Source organism: Rosa chinensis, chromosome 4 (assembly GCF_002994745.2).
Source record: "Rosa chinensis cultivar Old Blush chromosome 4, RchiOBHm-V2, whole genome shotgun sequence".
Lineage (NCBI taxonomy): Eukaryota > Viridiplantae > Streptophyta > Magnoliopsida > Rosales > Rosaceae > Rosa > Rosa chinensis.
Window position 1 is genome coordinate 1866266 of NC_037091.1, and position 19179 is coordinate 1885444.

The following is a 19179-nucleotide window of genomic DNA, read 5'->3' on the forward strand; positions in this document are numbered from 1 at the left end:
GATATGGAGGTTTTATGAAAGAGATGAAGAGAGAAAGAAGATGTAATGGGGTGGAAGGGGTGATGCCTTAAGAGTGTAATGAAGGGATGCTTATATAGAGGAGAGAGAGGAGTAAAATGGGAGGAAAAGCAAAAAGGAGCAGCTAGCTTCATGAATGGAGCATGGAGGTGGAGTATGAGAGTGGTAATAGATCCTAAAAACAAGGGAAAGGGGTATGGAAGAGATGGAGTAAAAAGAGGGAAGTAATGATGAGCTATTAAAGAGAGTAGAGTAGAAAAATATGGCTAAGCACTACGTCAATAAACCTATCAGACGACAGAGCTCAGACGACAGAATGATTGTTTTCTGTTGTCTAAATAATTTTAATGACAGAATGTAAAAATTCTGTTGTCTGAATATAGTGTATATCATGGTAAATCAGTTTTCTGAAAAAGGTTCTATTTCAGACAACAGATTTCTGTTGTGCATTACATTGAGATTGATTTAGTTTTGGTTGTTTGGATTTTTTTTTCTTGAAAGGAACTGTTTGGAAAGGGTTATGTTTCAGACAACAGATTTCTGTTGTGCATTGAACTGACTTTGGTTTTTTTTTCCCCTCCTTTCGGTTTGGTTTTTTGGCACAACGGAAAGATATATCCGTCTAACACTTAAAAAAATTTTGGCCCGACAAATTTATCAAACTGAAAGAAACCTAAAAACCTTCTCTTAGCTCGCTCTCACTCTCAAACCCATCTCCTCTCTTGCTCTCGCTTTCGTTCTCGCACCCAATAGAAATCTTCGAACTGAAAACCTAATCCAACATCAATTTCTTTGAATCCGACATGGAAACTGAAAACCCAGAATCATCTCAACCATCTCACCTCGCAAAATAGAAAACCCCATTCCAGCCAAAGGATTTCGGTCTCAATCTCAATCCGTATCTTGGTCTCAGTCTGAGTTCGCATCTATCACTGGTAATCCCTTGGTTAAGTGTTAATAGATTTAAGGTTTTTGTTGGATTGGGTATTTAGGGTTTTCTTGATTAAGTGTTCATCTCACTTTGCCTAGCTAGGCGATTGCATTGGGTAGCAGCACAATCGATTCAGGCTGAGGCTGTTATCTCTTTAATCCAAAATAGGAAGAGGAAAGTTCAAGGGCAAGCCCACGGGTCACTGCGACTTCTCCACTCACGAAGAGATGGGTATTCAATCTCTCTCTCATTCTTTCATTTTTTCCTCTATTTCTATATCTATTTGCAAGGTCTCAGTTGCTTGGTGTTTTCTCCACTCACGAAGAGATGGGTATTCAATAGATGAATTTGTAAATGTTTTGCGTATTCTAATTTGGAATTTGGCGTCGTCATCTAAAAGCTCGTACTTCTTTCACTGAAATTTTGTTCCTTTATTGAAGTTTGGTCCAGTAAAGCAGTGAAGATAAGTTATAGGCTTCTGGTAGTGATTTGGCTTGAAATCTGGTAGTGATTTCTATTCACAACAGTCAATTTGAAGGTATTGAAGTTCGATTCGCAGCAGGCCATTTGAAGGTATGATTCCAATTAATTTCATTATAAATCTGGGTTTGAGTTGTGTTAATGTCTAAAAGTCTAGCGGTAGCTAGACTTTAGTTAACGCTGATCCGGCGGGCGGATCGATACTTCTGTTGTTAGTGGTTCCCGTTACCTGTCAAGTAAAATACAATGGGCGTCAGAGGGAGACCGCGCTGGGCGGTCTTCAACTCTCCGATGCCTAAGTTAGTCAATGTATTTATGTTGACAAAGTAACAGTAGGTAAGTATTGAATGCGTAATAAATGAGGAGAGAGGAGAGGACCTTTTATAGGTGAGGAAGAGGATGATCTTCTCCTTGTTTTCGATGTGGGACTGATGTGCTTCAGTTCCCAGTTTCAGAAGCTTCTGATGCTAACTTGACACGGTGCGTGGCGGCGCGTCGGCGGTGCTTTGGGGTTGATCCGGGGCTCAGGCGGTAACCCGGCTAGCTGTCTTTACGCCAGTCACTTATATGGTGGGCATTGGTACCCTTGGCGGTACAATGAGCGTGGCTCATTATAGCTAATTATGCTTGCAAATGCACATGTATGTACAAGTCCCCCAAATCCCCAGTCAAGGAGGGCAATCTTGGTTGGGGAGTTGATCGGCGGTTTGAAGCGTTTCTCCCGCTAGACTTTGCAGAAGCATAATTAGCGTCAGTGCGTCGTCAACCATGGATTTACTGAGCAAACGCTTTGTGCCCTTTCGGGTGGGCCCCTGCTAGGCCCCCCAGGGAGTCCCCCACTCCCCGGCTAAGATGGACCTCCGGATGGTCGCTATTATTGTTTGTTGAGGGGGAGCTGCACGGAGCAGCGCTGCACGGAGCAGAGGGTTTAGCCCGCGGCAAGCTTAATGCGGCCATCAGGCGGGACTTGGAGAGGAATGAGCGCGTCTCCCAGTTGGAGCAGGAGATCGCATTGCTGCAGGAGCGGATAGCCGCTAAAGACAAAAAACTCATTATAGTGCAGCGGGAGTCTGCCGATAGGATGGCCGAAATGAAGCGGCTGGGGGGTGAGGTTACCCGCCTGAGAGCTGAAGGGAGTACCGCTGCGGCCGCCGCTGTCGAAGCGTTCAAGCAGTCGGCAGAATTTAAGAAGACACTGACCGAAGCGGCGAAGTCTGGGACCCGGGCCAATATAGACATGTTGAAGCGGAAGGGCGCCATTGACTTTGCAAAGGCGTCACAGCCTGACGTGCCGGCGGCCGAGAGTGTCCCGCCGGAGACAGAAGTCGTGCCTGCCCCAGCTGCGGGTACTCACTCGGGCAGCGGGGAAAGTGGCCCACATCCGCCGGAAGGGTCCCAGCAGACTCCCCAGCAGACCTCGTCGGAGGTGTCACGTGCCGGATTTCTGGAGGCACACACCCGGGCGGATGGTACTATAGAGACCCCCAGTCCGACAGCTCGAGGGTCCGATCAAGCGAGCCGATCGGTCGCGCCGCCGCCTATTGAAGCCGCAGAAGTCGAAGCCAACCGCTGAAGCTAGCTGAGACTTCCATAGTTTTTTCCGCTTTCCGCTTTTTTGTAGCCGCTGAGGCATATCAGTTTGTAAAGAATTTTGGGGCGTAAAATAAATTTCTCACTTGGTTTGCCATGTAGTGTTTTTAAGTTATATTTTTCTTTTGTCGATCAATGAAACATTAAAGGAATTAAGATTGGTCCAAGTGCACCTCGTAGCGGACGAGGTCCGCCGACGATTGCTGGCGTTGCCAGTTGCCCTCAGTGCTAGACTTGGTAACAATGGTTTGAATAATTCCTCGTTTCATTGATAGCTGACTGATCAGTGTACAAAAGAGGGGTAGTACCCGTTGGGTAGCTTCCCTTAGCTAAATATTTGAACAAAAAAAAATTTAGCTAAGTCAAGATGCTCCTGGGTAGCGGTCTGACTATTTGTAGTAACACCGAAGGTGTTCAGTATTCCAAGGGCGGGCCGATGTGACGCCGTCCTTGTCCATTAAGTAGAAGGTGCCTGGGCTAACGACTTCCACAATTTTGTACGGGCCTTCCCAAGTTGGGCGGAGTTTTGTCGGCGGCGGAATGACTTCCTTCATGACCGAGTCCCCCAGCTGGAGGTTCCGGGCCTTGACTCTGGCGTTGTAGAAACGTGATACCCGTTGTTTGTTTTGTAGATTGTGTAAATGGGCCTTGCGTCTTTTCTCTTCTAGGAGGTCCTTGTCCAAGTTGACGCCGGCGCTGTTGGTCTCTGGGCAGTAGCCTTCGACTCTGGCGGTAGGTTGGGTAACTTCAATGGGTAAGACAGCCTCTGTGCCGAACATCATACAAAAAGGAGTTTCTCCGGTGGCGGAGGTTGGAGTTGTTCGTATGGCCCACAGAACCTCTGGGAGCTTTTCCGCCCATAAACCCTTGGCGTTGTCGAGCTTCTTTTTTAACAACTTTTTGATTATCTTATTTGCCGCTTCGACCTGGCCGTTGGTCTGGGGGTGGGCGACAGATGCAAACCTCAACTTGGTGCCGAAGTTGGTGGTGAAGGAGATGAGCTCGTCATTGTTGAACTGTGTGCCGTTGTCTGTAATGATTGTGTGTGGGACACCGTAGCGGCAGTAGATATTCTTCCAAAGGAAGCGAATTACCTTGGCGGTAGTTATTGCCGTCAGTGGCTCTGCCTCTATCCACTTGCTGTTGTAATCGATGGCAACAATGATGTATTTGAACTGACCCTTGGCAGTTTGGAATTTTCCCATCAGATCAAGGCCCCACGTGGAATGAATCCATGGGCCCACGATGATTGACAGTGGTTCCGCTGGTGCGTGTGGGAGATCTGCAAACTGTTGGCATTTGTGGCAAGACCTCGAAATCCGCCGGGCGTCATCACCAAGTGTGGGCCAGAAGTACCCTTGTCGCATTGTGCGGTTGGCCAGGGATCTGGCGCCCGAGTGGTTTCCGCATTCCCCGCCATGGATTTCTGCTAGGACAACCCTTCCTTCCTCTGGGGTTAGACAGCGGAGGTTAGGATGGGTGAACCCCTGGCGGTAGAGCTTGCCGTGCTGGATGTTGTAGCGGGTTGCTCTTCGCTGGAGCTGTCTTGCCTGTACCTTATCTTCTGGCAACGTTCCGTTGCGTTTATATGTAATGATCTCGTCCATCCAGCTGGGGTTGACCTGAACGTTGAAGATTTCCGCCAGGGTCTTTGTGATACTTGGCTTGTCAAGATACTCCACCCTTGTGTCCGCTGGACTCTGATGCGGTTGGGCGGTTGCCAGCCTCGCCAGTGAATCAGCCTTGGCGTTCTTTTCCCTGGGGATTTGTGTGATTGTGTGAAATTTGAACTTCTTTAGCAACGTCTTCACGTACCCCAAATATGCCGCTAGCTGCCGGTCCTTGGCTTGGAAGCTGTCGTTGACCTGATTGACGACTAGTTGGGAGTCGCTGAATATGTTGACGTTGTCAGCTCCGGAGTCAATGGCGAGGAGTAGACCGGCAATGAGCGCCTCGTACTCCGCCATATTGTTTGAAGCTTTGAAGTTGAATTTCAACGCGTACTCTGCGTTCAGTCCCCCGGGTCCGGTTAAGATGACTCCGGCGCCGCTGGCCTTGGCACAGGCGGATCCGTCCACGTGGAGGTTCCAATCGGACTGTGGGGGAGTTGCCTCTGCACTGGCTACTATTTCTGTTTGAGTACTGGGTTCCGGCTGACGCTCGGTAAGTTCAGCGATGAAGTCCGCTACTGCCTGGCCCTTCTTGGCGGTTCTTGGCTTGTATTCTATGTCAAATTCGCTGAGCTCAATCGCCCACTTACTGAGGCGCCCCGAGTGTTCAGGGTTCTGCATTACCTGCCTCAGCGGTTGATTGGTTAACACATGGATCGTGTGAGCCTGGAAATATTGGCGGAGGCGTCTGGCGGCAACGATAAGTGCGAGAGCCAGCTGTTCCAACGGTGGATACCTTGTTTCCGCTCCGTTCATACCTCTGCCGGCGTAGAATACTGGGAGTTCATCCTGGCCTTCCCGCCGGACTATGGCGCAGCTTACTGCTGTTGCCGAGACCGCCAGATATATGAATAGTGTCTCTCCTTGGACAGGGACAGAAAGGAGAGGGACTGCCGCCAGATATTCCTTTAGGCCCTGGAACGCCGCCTGACATTCTGGGTTCCAGTCAATGACCTTCTTGTGAGTCGTTTTGAGAAGTTTGAAGAATGGGGCGCACTTGTCAGTAAGTCGAGAGATGAATCGAGAAAGGGCGGTTAACTTGCCCTGGAGGCACTGGACGTCCACCTTATACTTGGGGTCCGACAGGTTAAGATGGCCTGTACCTTATCTGGGTTAGCCTCGATACCTCGCTCGCTGACGATGTAACCCAGAAATTTGCTAGCGGTGACTGCAAAGAAACATTTTTCTGGGTTGAGGCGCATACCGTAGGCCAGGAGGATGGTTACTATGATCCTGAGGTTTGCCACATGTCCACTGGCCTTTATGCTCTTAACTAGCATGTCGTCCACATAGACCTCGATGATTTTTCCCAGATGCTCAGCGAACATGGCGTTCATCAACCGCTGATAAGTTGCACCGGCGTTCTTCAAACCAAAAGGCATGACATTGTAGCAGTAGAGGCCTTTGTCGGTGGTGAAGGTGGTGCATTCTTGGTCGCTGGGGTGCATCTTGATCTGATTGTATCCGGAGAAGGCGTCCATCATGCTGAGGAGTTCGTGTCCGGCGGTTGCATCGACCAGTTGATCGATACGAGGTAGCGGGAAACTATCCTTTGGGCATGCCTTGTTGAGATTTTTGAAGTCGACGCACATCCGCCACTTGCCGCTGGGCTTTTTTACCATTACCAGATTTGAGATCCATTGAGGGTAGATGACTTGGCGGATGAATCCAATGTCCCGTAGTTTGGCGACCTCCTATCCGATTGCCTGGTACTTTTCCTCATCAAAAGCCCTCCGCTTCTGCTTGATGGGAAAAAAGGAAGGTTTGATGGTCAGCTTATGAGTGATTATTTCAGTAGAGATGCCTGGCATGTCCGCATAGGACCATGCAAAGACGGCTGCGTTATCACGTAGGAATTGAGTGAGCTCTGCCTCCACTTCTGGATCTAGTTGGGCGCCTATGCGGACCGTCCTCTCAGGATGCTCGTCTGAGATGCAGACAACCTTCAGCGACGTGTCCGGGTTGACCGGCTCCTTCTTTACATATTTCTCCTCCTCATCTCTGGGATCCTCAAAGATATTCGGTGGTGGTGGGTCATTACCCACTGTGAGGATTTCATGGCGGCGCGTTGACCGTGCCATAGTCGTTGAATAACATTCTCGTGCCAGCTGTTGGCTTCCCCTCACACACCCTGTGCCGTTGGGCGTGGGGAACTTCATGAGAAGCATGTATCAGGCAATGATGCACTTGAGCTTATTAAGCGCTGGTCGACTAATGATAGCGTTGTACGAACTGAAACAGTCGACAATAATGAACTCCGTGTGCACTTCCGCCATACAGGGACTAGTGCCGATAACTAGTCGCATGTAATCCGACCCTAGTGGTTGTGTGACGTCACCGGAGAAGCTGAGCAGCGGCTCGTGATCCTGGAGTAGTTTCTTGTTCCGCTTGAGATGGTCGTAGCAACCGCTGAAGATGACGTTGACAGCGGACCCGCTATCCACCAAGATTCTCCCCACCGAGAATTTGCCAAGAATGGCATCGACTAAGAATGGGTCGTCATGGGGTAAATGTACTCCCCGCTCCTCCTCCTCTGAAAAGGTAATAGGCTCCCAACCTGATCTCGGGAGTTTGGCGGATCTTTCGTAGCGGATGTTGCAAACTTCCTTTGGGTGGTTAGCGCGTTCATAGCGCTTTCTTGCCCTGTGAGACATGTTGGTGATTGGAGCACCGCCATCGATGGTGTTGATGCGGCCCAAGGTCTCAACGTTGGCCATCACTGGTGGTGGTTGGCGCACCTTGAACTGCTCCAACTTGCCGTCACGGTACAAAGTCTCAATGGCCGTTTTGAGAGCATTGCAGTTGTTTGTATTGTGGCCGCTGTCCGTGTGGTATTTGCACCACTTGCCAGTGTTCCTGGGCTTGCCTATTTTTGGGTACTTTGGAGGGGGTGGCGGTGGGATCTGATCCTTGCACTGATTATAGATATCTTCATATGAGGCCGTTAGGACCGTGAAAACTGCGTACCGCTGTGAGGACTCCGCCTGCCTGTTGTGGTTATCCCCATGAGTTGGGCGGTTTCCCTTGTAATAATGTTGCCCTTCCTGCCGCTTGGTTTGGTGGTGGCCCTGCTGCCATTCCCTTTTCTTGTCAGCTGGCGGTGCTGAGGGGGGCTTGTCAGCGGTTACCTGGTGACTGGAAGATGGTTGGGTTGACCTTGTTGGCGTTGCTGGTGGTGGGGTCTCTCCATATGTGATGAATTCCGCCTGGGCGTGGATGACCGCCTCACTCATGACGTGGTCGTACGTCGCATTGGGATGATTGTAATTGAGGTGATAGAGGAACGGTCCCTTGAGGAGTCCTTTCCTGAAGGCTGCCGATGCCATGGTTTTGTCTAGGTCGCGGCATTGAGATGCTGCCGCCCGCCACCTTGTGACAAAGGCCTTCAGTGATTCGTCCTCCCCTTGTTTAACGCCGAAAAGCTGACTTGTATTGTGATGTCCGGCGGACAGTAAGATGAAGCGGGAGAGGAAAGCATGCGACAGTGCATGGAATGAGCCGACAGATCCTGGCGGACATTCAAAAAACCAGTTCATTGCCTCACCGTCCAACGTTTCGCTGAACAGATAGCATAAGGTGGCGTCGTCGAACCCCTTGTTGTTGGTGACCTTCTTGAAGGTGTCCATGTGGACAAAGGGATCGATCATTCCGCCATATTGCGACATCTTTGGGGTTTTTGCATATGTCGGTCTGACAGCCTGCAGGATCGCGGCGGAAAAGGGGCCGGGTCTGGAAGTGAATAGCGGGTTCCGAGTTGACGCCGGGACGCCCGTCTCCGCCCGGATCAACCTCTGCTCCATTTGGTGCATCCTTTCCAATAGCTGGGCGGTTGCATCGCCGGCGGAATCGGCCTGACCGACCTGCCGAGTTGGCTTGCGCCTAGGTATGGGCGGATCACCCTCAGTCCCTGCCCTGGCATTCGAGCGGTTGGTGTGTGGAAGTGATTCCGCCACCTGTTCTAACATTAGTTGGGGTATGGGCGGCGGTCCCATTCCCGACAACCCAGGTGGGTTCAGCGGTACATGCATTTGTACGACCGGCCCTGGCATCGTTGTGCCGGCGCTGGGTCGACTACGCCTGGTGCTGCGTGACTGCTCGCTCTGTGCCGGGCGGTCGGTGGCCGCCAAAGTGTTTTTTAGTTCCTCAAAGCGCGTCATGAGCGCGGCCATCTGTCTTTGGGCTTCGGCCTTCTCCTTGCGCTCCTCCTCACGCTCTCTGTTTGCCTTATGAAGATCTGCCAGTGCTATCTCGTACATGGTGACGAGATCTTGGCCTGATGGGCGGCTGCTGCCTGGATTTGCCTCACCGCCGGGGTTGGCCGGGGTTGTGAATAGTGCGCGGTTAACTCCGATCGCGGGGTCGGAGGGTTGGGGAATGGCGGGGAGCTCTGCCTGCTCCTCAGCGTTTCCCCCGCTACCGTTAGTCATGGTGATTGTAGTGGGATGATCTTTAGTTCAAGACTTCCCACAGACGGCGCCAATGTTAATGTCTAAAAGTCTAGCGGTAGCTGGACTTTAGTTAACGCTGATCTGGCGGGCGGATCGATACTTCTGTTGTTAGTGGTTCCCGTTACCTGTCAAGTAAAATACAATGGGCGTCAGAGGGAGACCGCGCTGGGCGGTCTTCAACTCTCCGATGCCTAAGTTAGTCAATGTATTTATGTTGACAAAGTAACAGTAGGTAAGTATTGAATGCGTAATAAATGAGGAGAGAGGAGAGGACCTTTTATAGGTGAGGAAGAGGATGATCTTCTCCTTGTTTTCGATGTGGGACTGATGTGCTTCAGTTCCCAGTTTCAGAAGCTTCTGATGCTAACTTGACACGGCGCGTGGCGGCGCGTCGGCGGTGCTTTGGGGTTGATCCGGGGCTCAAGCGGTAACCCGGCTAGCTGTCTTTACGCCAGTCACTTATATGGTGGGCGTTGGTACCCCTGGCGGTACAATGAGCGTGGCTCATTATAGCTAATTATGCTTGCAAATGCACATGTATGTACAAGTTGTTTCGTTTGGACAATCATATAGAGTAAGTGTCTATGCTTTTCTAGGGAATCCTTGTGGGGTATTCCAGCTGCTATCCTTTCACTGATGAATGGGAAACCTCTGATCTATATGAAGTTCCTCTCTGCTTCTGCCAATGAAAAAGTCGAAAAAGTTTTATCTGGTCATTAGAGTATATCATTATAATTTGATATATGATGATATAGAACTGTAAACCTGATAGTAATTGCTTTGAAATTGTTGTCGAACTGTGCTCTGCGCCTCTGGGTCTATATAGTTTCTGATCCTCAGTGTAGTTGCTAATCTCAAACTATCTAACCCACTTCTGTGTCTATATAGCTAGTATAGATCCAAATATGTCTTAGATTACTACGATGAGAAGCTTGTCGTTTAGTGCTGCTTATAAAAATTTGATTCACTTCTTTCAACTTAGATTGCGTATTTTTGGTTGTTTTACTTGGCTTGGACTGTAAGACCAAAAGGACTTTGACTCGGGAGAAAGGATCTCACAATACTGTGATAATGCTTGATGTTTTGTATTAACCTCCCTTCACTTAAGGCTTTTGCGAATGCATGGAGATGATTTGAAAGTGAAAGTGAACAAATTGACATCTACAGAGACTCAGCGTCCTTACTTATATTACTATCTCCCTTACTGCTTGCTCTCCTTTGAATCTGTGTAGTTTAAAAAGCAGGAGCCACAGATGTGCAATATTGTCTGTCAGTTTACACCTGATGCCAAAACTGTAAAGCAGTTTAAAGAGAAGATAGATGATCAGTATCGAGTGAACATGTATGTACTTTTCAAGACACTTCATTATATATAGTATTTGTGATTGAATTTGCATATCGTAACAAAAATCTTTTCCATTGATAGGATCCTTGATAATCTGCCTCTAGTGGTTCCCATTCAAAGGCCATATCAGGAATCACCTACCATTTATCAGCTTGGCTTTTCACGTTGGGCTTAAAGGCCATTATGCTGGGGTACTTAATTCAATACATAACTCATATTAAACTGGTTGTTCTTTTAGCATCTTTTATTGGTGTACAGGAGCTTCTGTAGCTTGCATATGTAGTTTGAATGGACAATACTTAAATTACCAAACATGAACTCCCTTTTCATCAATACTTTTATATATTTATTTGCTTTTAAGTGTCCATTGTGAAATAAGTGGTGAGTGGACATCCGTTACCTTTTGTGCTGTCAATAATCTCATTTTTTTTTCTTTTCATGTGTATTCTTTAGGAGAGTGATGTAAAGTGGGCTTCTAGATGGGATGCTTATCTGTTAATGACTGGCAACAAAATTCACTGGTTTTCAATTGTCAATTCGGTGATGATTTTCCTCTTCCCTTTCGGGATGGTAGCAATGATAATGCTAAGAACACTCTACCGTGACATTTGATAAATAATTTATCGTGGGATTGGTATATACAAATTTTGAATATGCAAGCTATTTGATTGTATGGTCTGTAGAATTGGATTATTTACTTTGTTCTATTTTGTCATTCAATTGCGAACAATAATTTTAATGTGTTAACTATGGAGTTTCTTTCACTATATCAGGGAGCATGATACTGTGTGCTGATGGTACCATCTCATTTTGGCTTTATCTTGTGACAAATAAAAAGGCCTCGTGAGATGCCGATGTGACAACTCTGCCATGCTTGGTGAGAGAAAGAATGTTAATCTTCCAGAGGTCGTTGTGGATCTCCCAACCTCAACAGAAAAAGACAAAGAAGATATTATCAATTGGGGGATTCCAAACAAGATTGACATGATTGCTCTGTCTTTTGTTCGAAAAGGTTCAGACCTAGTGGAGGTATGCAAGCTCCTTTGGAAAGCATGATAAGAACATCCTTCTCATGTTAAAGGTATGTTCGTTTCCATGAAAAGATATATCAAATAGTTGTGGATTCAGTTGTTTTACCACTTTGGAGTACAGTGAGGTCTAAAATAAACGTTTATCTTACCTAGATCATTTAGAGATTGCAAATGGAACTATATTCTTGTTTGTTGGTGTGTTTCAGGATCAACAAACATTTGTACAGAGACCCAAGTTTCATTTATCTAGTGTGGTTCGAGTTGTTAATCTTGAGGTAGAACTGTAGAAGACTCGGCACTGCTCTTAATTTCATCTGGGTAGCATTTGTTTTTGTTTGTTTTCTTTTGTTTTTGATTTGAACAATTGGGTAGCATTTGTTTAGCAGAGACCCAGATAAAAATAGGGTTCTAAACAAGAAGGGGTTTTTGGTGGAAGCACATTTTCGTGTTGTCCCTTTGTGTTATTGCTGCTGCCCTTTTGTGGTTTGAAAAGAAAGTTTTTGGGCTAAAAAAAAAGTGTTTATGGATATATTTGATTTCAAAGAAGAAGCAAAGTGTCAACCTTTTTTCAGAATTTGGAAACCTTGTTGGGTAAAAGGTATATCCTATTGCATTTCTAAGCCATTTGTCTGACCTCATTGATTGAAAGGTCTCCCAGGTTTCAAAAGAAACACACATTATATGTCCAAACTTTCACCAGGACTCACACTCTGCTTTGTGTAGTAGATATTAGGCAATAGTATTATGAGAGATTTGTTTAGCCTTTGCCCCAATAGTAGATAACTGCAAAAATCTTGCTATAAGTTGATGGAGGGATATAAAGTATCCTACCATCTTAAGGTTTACATGGTAAGTAGTGCTTCTGATATGGTGCCTTGTGTTATTTTCAGGGTATTCCTACTAAGGAGATAGTTGAAGACAAGAATTTGGAGTTTGCTACTAAGGTATTTGAGCAGCTTCCAATGCTATAATACACTTTATTTAATGATTTCAATGTAATCTTCATCAGTGGGATATATCATACTATGGTTTTTTTGCAGTGGGATAGAAGAACAAATCTTGTTTACACAGGACATGATATTGATGAAGTTCGAGCTGAACGGGCGAAGCATGTTTTGAAGTTTCCACAAATGTAGTGCACACAAAGAGGGTCTATGGTATATGCATAGTTAGGGTCAACTGTGATTTTGTGCATATTGACATTGCATGCATAGCTAGATTATGGAGAGTTTTTTAGCCTAGCTAAGATGATCGACTTTTGCCTTTATCGATCATTATTTTAACCTCCTAACAGCTTATCAACTTTAGGATGAATTGATGGAAATGTTGAATGTTGATGTAGTTACTGGTTGATTGAAATGAAATGACTTTTGACTTGTTATAGTTAGATGTTGTTATTGTACGTGCCTATCTGTTAGCACAGGTTTTACAATATATGCTATGGTTATAAGACAACTCAGACAACATAAGTATTAAAAGAAGCAATGTTGCACTAAACATCACACAACAGAAAGGTATGGTTTTAAGACAACTCAAGCAACATAAATACCTGGACAAACTGATGTTGCACGAAACATCAGACAACAGAAATATATGGTTATAGAACAGCTAAGACAACATAAATAACAAAGAAACTGTGGTTGCACGAAACATCAGACAACAGAAATATGTGGTTATAAGACAACTAAGACAACATAAGTAACATAAGCAGCAAATATCAAACAACAGAAATCTGTGGTTATAACAGAACCCGAACAACATAAATACCAAAGATACTGATGTTGCACCTAACATAAAACAACAGAATTTTATCAAATATCTGTTGTCTGAAGCAATTGAAGACCACATAAGAAACAAACCACCTATAATCCTTATGACAATCAGACAACAGAAAACTTCAAAATTCATTGCTCAAAGTTAATTACCACAACAAAACCTACGAACCAATGTCGTTGAAGCAAACTCAGAACCACAGAAAATTTCCAAACTATTGTTTGTTAGTATTGTACATCGACATATTTTTGTGGTCTGAAACATAGTCAGACAACAGAAAATAGTCAAGATTGTTGTATTCACACCACAGATTTCTATCGTCTCAATTAATTACATACGAGAGAATTTTATGAAAATATGTTGTGTAGGGTTCTGTATAAGAACATATAAATGTCGTTTCGTTACTACTTCAACCACAGAAAGTCATAATTCATCATACCTCGACATAATCAGACAACAGATTATTGGTAGCCTCTGTTGTTTGAGTGAAATATAAACCACGGGTAATATCTGTCGTCTGAAGGCCTAAGAGACATCACGCCAGGAGACAACAGAATTTTTCTGAATTAGACGACAGATATAATCTGTCGTCTGATAGCTTTGGTGACATAGTGAAGGGAGAAGAGAGAAGCAGCTAGCTCTCTTTATTGTGCATGGGAATCATGAATTTGAAGAGTGTTGGGGTGGTTTTGAGTCACCAAAGTCAATGACAAGGATGGAGAGAACCCTATGCACCATGCTTATTGTCCAAATGATAATATGATGGATTAATCTTGTCATAATCTTGTAGAATTCTGCTAGAACTATCCTTGAGAATTGCAGCAACATAACCTTCCAAAAATGCATAACAAATCCGTCCAAAATGGATTCTCGGCCAAGTTACCCTTATTCGATCAACTAGGATTCATTTTCTGCTTCCGAAGCTTCATTCAATTGAATCTTTACCGAAACTTTGGAATTGGCCTTCGACTTATTCATATCAAATGTTTCTTGATAAGTGTAGATAATTCTGGTAAAATTTCAGAGCTTAGTTCACCGTAGTTTGGCCGGAAATGTTGCCGGAATCAGTACAGGTCTGGTTTTGCCCTTTTCGTCTTTTAGTCAGAAACTTGGACCAATCTTTTGAAGGCTTTTCACTCCAAACTAACTCTTAAACTATTCATAAGAAATGATCCTTAGGATGTCTAGAATCGATCTGGAAAGTTTCAACTCATTTGGAGTTCGTTTGATCAGGCTGTCGATCCTCATTCCTTGTCTAGCTCGCTTTCTTCTAGCCGGAGTAGGAAAATGTGCTAAGGTTGCCATGCTTCTCCATCATTTCCTAGCATGATAAGGAAAACATAATAAATATATATAAATAAACACAAAGGTTAAGCAAAAGTACAAGATTAGAGGAATAATGGAATTGAATTAGTCAACATTAAATTGGACTTTAGAACAAGTAATTTCCATGTTTTAGGGCATAAATATGTATATGAATTATGATCCAACAGTTCTCTCAGGAGACTTTACCATTTTGGAGGAAATTTTGGAAGAAACTGAAGCAGGGGCATTTTCGTCACTTTACAAAATCAGTCTCTTACGTGGCGCTGAGTTGGCAAGTATAAAACTGACACCTCATCAAGCAACCAGATGAAATAGATGGAAAGGACCAGTTGCCATTAATTTTGAGTTCAGGGACTTTTGGGATTAAATTAGAAAGTCAGGGACTGAAACGAAGACGAAGGCATACTTCAGGGACTAAACAGTAGTTAGCCCAAATAATTTTATATATGCTAAAGTTGCTTATCAAAGGATTTTGGGCGTTCTTGTTCAAGAAATGAGTTCTTATTCTTTTGTTCTTCCTATTTTCATGGCGTCTTTGTTCGTTCTAGATTCTAATCTCTCTCAACCTTTTATTTTATTTATTTTATAATTTGGTTGGGAAGAAATTTAATTTGATGCCATTACAAACACATATACAATTAGATCAACTAGGTCAAACTACTTTTATTTTGAGCTAATTATTACATATAATGTCATTTTGGTGACTGTTTCTTTTTAAAGTTACCATTTTTTTTCCTCACCAAGACCACTAAAATATTAGAAGTTTCAATATTTACAAAATGACACTAAATTTTTAATTTTGATTATTATGAAACTGCTATGACATTTGAAAAGTTAACCCATTTTTTCCATAAGCTACTGTTATTCTCTAGAAAAACTACTGACTTTTTTTTTCCTTCTCGGATAATCTATTGTCATCTCTCAAATATCTGCTCTCACCCAACGAATCGAAAAATTACTACTTCAACCCAAAAGAACTGACCCATTTTCAAGCCAAACTCGACCCGATCGTTCTTCGCCATCCGCAACTTTTTCGGTGGTGGCCCGTGTTAGCATCAGTTTACACATGCCAATAGATTGTCCATCCGTTCAACAATGACAATATGTTGGGCCTCAAAACTCTCATACATCTCCTACAGTCTTTCACCATTTTTCGGCGACTCCGTCCATTTCTAGCACCTGTTCAAGTATGAAAATTGATATTCCCGTCATGGTTTACATTTTTGGGGGAGGTAGTGGGATTTTTGTCTCAATCTATGTGGTGACCCGAGAGAGGGGTCCCACAGCGCCGCCAATGAGAAACCAACATGTCATGAATGACATCCCGATGACTCATCAACCCGAAATCGCAAGGCCTTTTGGGTTTAGTTTGGTAGTTTACAAAACATTTTATTTGGCAAATCATTCTAGCAACTGAACAACGTATTTTCAAAAGCAGAATTTAAAGTGGGCTAAAGGATTTGAGCTTACAATAGGAGCCCAATTTGGAAAATAATAAGTGAACTTCAAGTATGAGAGACGCGCCCCAGGGTTACGGGCCTCTTGAAGTTTTTAAATAGTGAGTAGGAAACAAATAAAAAGTAAATAAATGACTTCAAAATCCGATAAAGGACCAAAACCTTTTGTTGGTAAAGTCAAAGAGAAATGCGCCAAGCCGGGCCATGTGCCTCCCTTATGCGCTCCCCCAACCACATGCTCGAAACCTGCACACTGCTGTAGGGGTGAACTTTCATCCTCACATGCCCAGTAAGGGCCGACCCTACGATGCTAGGTTTGAAAATAATATACTTGAAAATATCTACTACATAATATTGTGCATGTTTATCGAAAATACTTAAAAAAAGAGCCAACCACAAACATTTATTCTCTTTTATAAAACATATGCAGCATGCTTCACTCAACTTAGAGCTTCGAGATACTTACCTGCTGGCTACTCTAAAACAATCGTTGACCAGCCCAGTTCGACATCCTTCGAGAACCGGCCAACTACTCTGTAGTGCCTGTGACTACAAGTAGCAAAAGTGTCCATTTCCTGGCCTTGAGTGTCCTATGACTGGTTCACCGTCGGTACTTACCTTTTCTATACGCACATAGGAGCAGAGCCCCCTCCGAAGGTTCACGGTTATCGACACCGTGGGATGTTTAGGAATCAACGCGTCTAGGTCCCATTCACTTTCAGGTTACAAGTACATACATACAATGGGGTACAATATCTCAACATACAAGTCTAGCCTCAGTTTTTGCAATCAGCAATGATCAGTTATGGAAACGCGGATATCTCGAGGCATCAACTAATGAACAACCAAAAACGTACTTGCAAGAAATATATTATTATACTAGAGCATTCCACATATAGAAAAGTCTTTAACAAGGAAGGGACAGCTCACCCTACCTGGATATGGAGTCCACAATTAGATTCGTTCTTGACTTTCAATACTTTGTCCAGTTCCAAATGCACACGCACGAGTCATTTATAATAAAATTAACCAATGAGTAACTTAACATCATTAACTTAATTAACCGAGCACCTAAATCACTCACTTAATTCCCTTAAAGCCCATCAAATTATTCTTTAATGGAACAGTGATCTAGAACTTATGTTTGTAGAGATCTTCCTTTAATAGATAAAACCTATTATCCATTCTCAAATAATCCAAATGATCGACGTAGCATTTGAATCATTCAGGATATGGCGATTATAATTGACACTTTCACCTTCATTTGTTTAGCATTTTTACTTTAAGAAAACAAATCACAATTACCATTCCCAATGGATTACGATTTTGGGATATGGTAGCTTTAAAGTACTTCACTTGTAATTTACTTCATTTATTGAGATCGAATGTCCTAATTTCACTTAACTGCATAAAGGTCACCAAATTAACCATTCTTTGCCTACCTTGTATTTACGACAAATCCACAATTATAACAATTTCATCTCCTTGATTAAACACAAACAGATCACAAACATCTTTAGTAATCACAAAGTCACCATAGATGCCATACCAAACCTTTAAACCACCATATCACCATTTTCACTCTTTTCCATTCATGAGGCAACAGACAATTTTCTGCTGATTTTAACAACTTCACTTTCTAAAATAACTCCAACAAATCCATTTACAACAATCAGAAACAGAACACCATCAATTTCACAATTCAGAATAATTAGGCTCTTACCATTCTTCTTTTCCAGATTAGAAATTAAGTCGTCGCTGTTACAATCCACCGTCGACAACAGTTTTAACACTTATCGATCATAACAAAATTAACAACCTATCTCTTCACCAATACTTATATTCAAAACAGAACTTGTGAGTACTCCTTACCTTTTTTCGGTCTCAATCAAAACCGACGCAATAGCTTCCTCCTTTCCAAAACTCCAAAAATGCAGAAATCCGTAAACCTCAATTCCAAATTAAACGGTAGTGGGTTAGGATTTCTGAATCCACATCGAAAATCGGGGTTTTAACTAAGAGAGGGTAAAATGATTACCTAATCGAAACTATCTGGAGGCATCCATGAGAGGCGGAGCTGTGGTGGCTCACGCGCTAGCGGCGACGCGTGTACCGCGTGCGATGGCTCTGGTCGGAATCGGAGGTCAGAACTAGGGGGCTTTGGAGGATTGTGAGGTTGCTGATTCTATCCTTGGAGGTGACTTTGCTCGTTTCGAACTAGAGGCTGAAAAACGAAGACATGCACAGCTACCGTTTCCGGCGAGCCTCGGGTTTTGGTCGGGTTTAGGTGATGCGTCAATTGGTGGTGGCGGTGACGTTGTGTGGTGGCCGGAGATGGTGTTCTCCGGTGGTTGCAGAGGGAAGAAGAAGAGAAGGATAGGGGACGGGGAGAGAGAGAGGGATGCAGACGAGAGAGGAGAGAGGAAGAGAATGGGATTCTAGGGTTTTCTCCTTGTTAACTTTCTATTTATACTTATGTCTATGAAATATCCATTTTGCCCTTGCGACGAGTTACGAAACTCTCCTAGCTAATTGCTTTCGGTTTTGGGCTCGTAACTTTTCTTTTATTCATTTTTCGTTGGAAACTTCCTAATTTATTTCTCAACTGCGTCCTAGGCCCAAAACTCTATCTCGTAAAAAATCCAAAATCCAAAACTTTGTTACAACTCAATTTATCGTCTTTGAAACTTTAACAAGCAGTCGCCTCACTAAACTTTTGTAACCTTCTAGGCCCAAACGAAAGAATCTCGGCCCAAACTTAAATCATAAGGCCCAATAGGTGGTCTCGACATCAAAACAATCTCCGAAATCGATTTCTTCACTTAAATTACCTTGCGAAAATCCAAAAATTACCTTAAAAAATTAAACAAAATTTTCGGGGGCTCACAAATCTAGGCAGTCTGTGTGCCCTAGTCAGGTTTAGCTTTATTTTTGCCTACATTGTTCTCAACTTGTTAGTTTGTTAGGTTGTTTCACATTTATAGTCTCGTTTAAGCATAAACGAGTTCAGTAGACTTAATGATCAATGTTGTTCAAGTTCTTGTTGCTTGATCTAGAGGCTTATTCCAAGTCGGAAGTCGATATAATTCATCATTTTTGGATGGTATCGA

The 19179-nt window shown here is 44.0% G+C and overlaps 2 long non-coding RNA genes across 11 annotated transcripts; one reads left to right on the forward strand and one right to left on the reverse strand.

Annotated features, from left to right (window-relative positions):
- Positions 1–10613: 10613 nt before the first annotated feature.
- On the forward strand, positions 10614–12902 carry LOC121052710. Its single transcript, XR_005809856.1, has 3 exons — positions 10614–11563; positions 12404–12457; positions 12554–12902. It is a non-coding gene; the product is annotated as an uncharacterized LOC121052710 (long non-coding RNA).
- Positions 12903–13400: 498 nt separating this feature from the next.
- On the reverse strand, positions 13401–18495 carry LOC112196775. Of its 10 annotated transcripts, none has more exons than XR_005809853.1 (4): positions 18108–18495; positions 16536–18018; positions 16232–16322; positions 13401–14607 (listed from the first exon to the last, which is right to left on the reverse strand). It is a non-coding gene; the product is annotated as an uncharacterized LOC112196775 (long non-coding RNA). The 10 variants fall into 10 exon arrangements; XR_005809851.1 differs by adding an exon at positions 14799–14995 and having other exon boundaries at positions 15595–18018; XR_005809855.1 differs by lacking the exon at positions 13401–14607 and adding an exon at positions 15393–15791 and having other exon boundaries at positions 16232–16315.
- Positions 18496–19179: the final 684 nt, after the last annotated feature.